This window comes from Elaeis guineensis, chromosome 4, assembly GCF_000442705.2.
Source record: "Elaeis guineensis isolate ETL-2024a chromosome 4, EG11, whole genome shotgun sequence".
Taxonomy (NCBI): Eukaryota; Viridiplantae; Streptophyta; class Magnoliopsida; order Arecales; family Arecaceae; genus Elaeis; species Elaeis guineensis.
In genome coordinates, this window is record NC_025996.2 from 6,076,327 (window position 1) to 6,080,540 (window position 4,214).

At 38.6% G+C, this 4,214-nt stretch overlaps 1 pseudogene; it reads right to left on the reverse strand.

The window, feature by feature from the left end:
• Positions 1-431: 431 nt before the first annotated feature.
• Positions 432-4,214, reverse strand: part of LOC140857091 (uncharacterized) — an 11,163-nt pseudogene continuing 7,380 nt past the window's right edge.

The window sequence follows — 4,214 nt, forward strand, 5'->3', positions numbered from 1 at the left end:
AAAGAGTCCTATCACATAGCTAAGCCATTATTCTATATGTCATGCTGTCCAGGCAATAGTACAAAAGTACATAAGAAATCAATAACAAAATCAAGTCCAATGCAAGCAGCAGAAGCTGCAAATATTGACAATAACTTCCAGATATATGTTCCAAACACAGTGCTCCAAAATGTTTTAATATCAACCATGAAGATTCAAGGGTGTCCTTGGGTGCATACTCAAAAGTGGTTGGTTCCAAACACTTCTATACTAAACCAACAGCAGTCCTTCTAAAATGCAAATCTACATCTCCACTGAATGCTTAAATTGCCAAGGAAAAAAAAAAAATCGTACATTTGGAAAAAAAAAAGAAAAAGAAAAAAAGAAAGAAAAGAAAAGGAAAAAAAAGAGAAGGTTTCCTACCTACACATCAAATGGATAATAAGCGGATATCTTAAACAGTATGACCAATCTATAATGGAAATAAACTATTAAATAACAAGGATGAAATGATAGGTATGCGCTGCTGACAATGCATGTTCTAGTGTGCAGTCCTATCAGAGACCACAGTTCTCCACTTGATACAAATTCCCCACCTCTAGCAAGCATGGTGGACTCAACATCCATATGCCCTTTTGAATAATAGATCTATTACTTGTTAGCATATGTAATTCACAGAACCAAAACAAACAGCATGTTACAATCACAATTTAAGACAACCTGAGGTTAAAATTCTGATGGTAAATCGTGAACCATATGCCAGGATTGTTCAATGCCACGAATTTCATCCATTCATTCCTGGCCACCAATTGTGCCTACTTATCAAGCCTTGCAGTTAACCTGACATTCTCTTCCATAAGCTTCTGAACTTCAGCCTCCTTCAGCACTTTCTCCACCTCTGAGTAATATTGGCAATTAACCTATAAATGACCACAATTTACTCCATCAAGATGATATTTTCTGCAGAAACAAATTTAAAATATGAAGGAATTTAGGGCATTGCTGGATGTTTCCTAAAAACTTGTAGATGACCATCGAAGAATCCATACAGACAACATCGAATTTATGTGGAAGTTAAAAAGACAAGGCAAGAGACTCATGCATTAAAAATAAGCATGGCCCCAGGCTGTAGCAAAATGTTTCATGTACATATAACTTGCAATGAAATTTCTTGGGCTACATATTTATATCTCCCTTTAATGTTGTATCATCATAAAACTCTCACCAACATAACATAAAGCTGTAGCAGGCATAGCCAGTGTTTTGGTGCACTTCAGGCAGCATGACAGGCAATATTAGAGACATGATAAAGAGACGAAATGCATACTAGGAAACAAGGATAACTCATAGGCCTTTAATGAAAATGAGAGCCAACATACCCCGACATGGCATCCATGATTAAGCGATTCAGTTCATCTCAATAAGAGCCAGTGGCAGCACTTGGTCGGTGCCAACAAGCAGTCCCACCAAAAGCTAACATGCTGCCAGAAACTTGAGCCCTGGCCCATGAGAAAAAGAAAATTGACAGACTCCAAGAACAAGAGCCAATGAACTCTAAGACAACCTGAGCATTAACCCCTGATAAAAGAGATAGCCTATAGGTCTACAAGATGGTGGGGCTCACCTAAATGTAGTAGAGAAAGGGACAGGGAGATGGATATGAGATATTTGAAAAGACGGGACGGATAAGTTGTGGATGTGTCTACAAAGTAGTCCCCATCTCTCTCTCTCTCGTGGATATGCATAGTGAAGCCATTAGGTTCTATTAGTTGAGGTCAAATTGAAGAATTCCGTAAAACACTTATAAGTCGGAACAGCATTTATTATGGGAAAGGCCATGGAAATGGGTAAGTGTTTGACCAAGTCCACTTGGCCCCCCTCTCTTTCTTTCTCTCACACTCTAACATTGGGATAAAGAGTTAGATTGGGATGGCATTTAAGGTGAAGTAAAAGAAACATGGTGGGAATGGGTAATAGGATAGAAGAGAGAATATGGTTGGGGCGCACCAACACTTGGATAAAGAACATGTATTGGTAGGCCAACCATCCCACCTCCTTATTAACATCAGGGCTATACCAAATATCATGCAGTGTTAGATGGCAGCACACCTTACTTAAGCTCAACTGGATCTGGCTTTGAGTTTCAACCATCACCACTAGATCGTTCATGAAATGGGCCCACACTATTGGATGGCTTGCCCATCATGGTCCTTGATCACAGCCATTAGCTGTTATGAGATAATTATTTATACCATGAATTGCATCATAAAAGCTACAGTTCCCAGACCCAGCTACCTGTTATTGATGGAGGAAACAATGCAAGCCACTGGATCAGTCAGATGATGATGATTTTTTTATCACTTGATAGAGGCGAGGAAGGGGAAGAGAGAGGGGTGGAGGTAAGGAGGTAGAGTGAGGAGGGGGAAGAGGGAGGGGTGGAGGTACAGGGGTGGAGTGCCAGAGATGATAAGGGGGGCAATGGATTTTCTCGGGATAATAAGCGAGGGTTGACAGCATGATTTTAATGCTTAAACTTTTAACTAAAATTATGTTTATGATAATATACATTACATATATCTATGTACCACATTTATATAAATCTTGAGTCAGCCTAGGTCAAGCTAATGTTGTTTCCGCTCAACCGATTCTCAGCTCCAAACTCAGGCAAGCCTAAAATCTTGGGCTCAAAAACCCATACCCAAGCCCACGTAGAATCAGGTCAGGTGGGCCGAGCTTAAAATGCTTGGATCTACGCATTGCACTATCATTACCATCCTTAGGGCCTAGGGTTTTTAGGCTTGTCCAAACCATGATCTATCAAATTGGAGTCTCAAACCCAGATGCAACCTAATTATAAAAGGCTCTTACACAAACCTAATTATTTCTAGTGGGTTCAAGTTAGAAATTGTCAACCCCAAAGTTTGTTGTACTGCTATTAATGGGTACATAGTCTCGTACAGTACTGAGACTTGGTGCACTTCATCTTATACCATACCGCACACCGACACTATAATAGAATGATACCAGTACAGTATCCGATACTAAAAACAAACCTTGGTCAACCTTGCTATTGTTCTTCACCAACCTCATAAGCCTACAATTGTGTCCTAGCAATATTAAGAGATTTTGAAGTTGTCCCTTATTTTCCCAAGGTCCATCTTCCCATAAAAGTCAACTTTTCCATAAAGTTGTCTCATCCAGAAAGTGGCACCTCAGTGACTTATCTATATACAAGTGCATCCTTCTGCCCATGCTTCTCTTTGGTGGGCATGCATCTTCCACCATCATTTCAGCTAGTCTTTAGAGCATGGCATCATGGTGCCTTATTATGTAGTTTCCTCACTGGTATATATACTCTCTAATCCAAAAGAACCTACCACACGCAATACATAGTCAATCTACCTTTCATTGGTAGTCTTAATTTGCAATCCACTTACACTCTGAGATAGGGTTCAAGAAAGAATTTAGCAACTTATAGGCTTGTGTACAGATCAAACACATACATGTTTTATAAGTATTTTAACATTCTTTTATGAATCATTGCATTTTTATATGAATGGATTCATTTTATGGTTTTTACAAGTGCACCCCTTTTATTTGTGGTCCCACTTATAGGGCATGCGTTCCTTTAAGATTTACACATTTGACTTTATACCAGGTGGGAATTCCATCCACTCACCGTATCCTCAAGTGTCAGCCACCACGTTTCATGTTTCTCAAAGGGCTAAACAACAAACCTACATGCAGTATTACAAACAAACCCAATTGACACGCAAAACACTAAATGATTGTTGTACAAATAGCACGATGCCACTATAATTGACAATTAGTCAAACTTATATTAGCTAAAAGTTATTGGTTTGTTGTTACCCTAGAAAAACAAGAATGCAGAAACTACTAATTATTGGAAGATACGTCATGGAAAGAAAAAAGGTTCAATCATTAGATAGTGAGTAATGAAATTACATAAGAACATCACTTGTTTGCAATTAATTTGCAATTAATTACATGGCATTTTGCAAAGTGCCGTAGTATTTTCACCAATCTCAGTGGCATTCACATCATATAATATTACTTAATTCCCCTACAAATTTAATTAATTCCAATGCAATCTTGAAATCAAAAGTATGCAGTAATCCAAAGCAAAACCGGCTATACATGTGAAGCAGTTAAACTTCAGGGACATGGTAAAGTTAAAGGTGAATCAAAACAAGAAATATGAGGGGTGCAAAAGG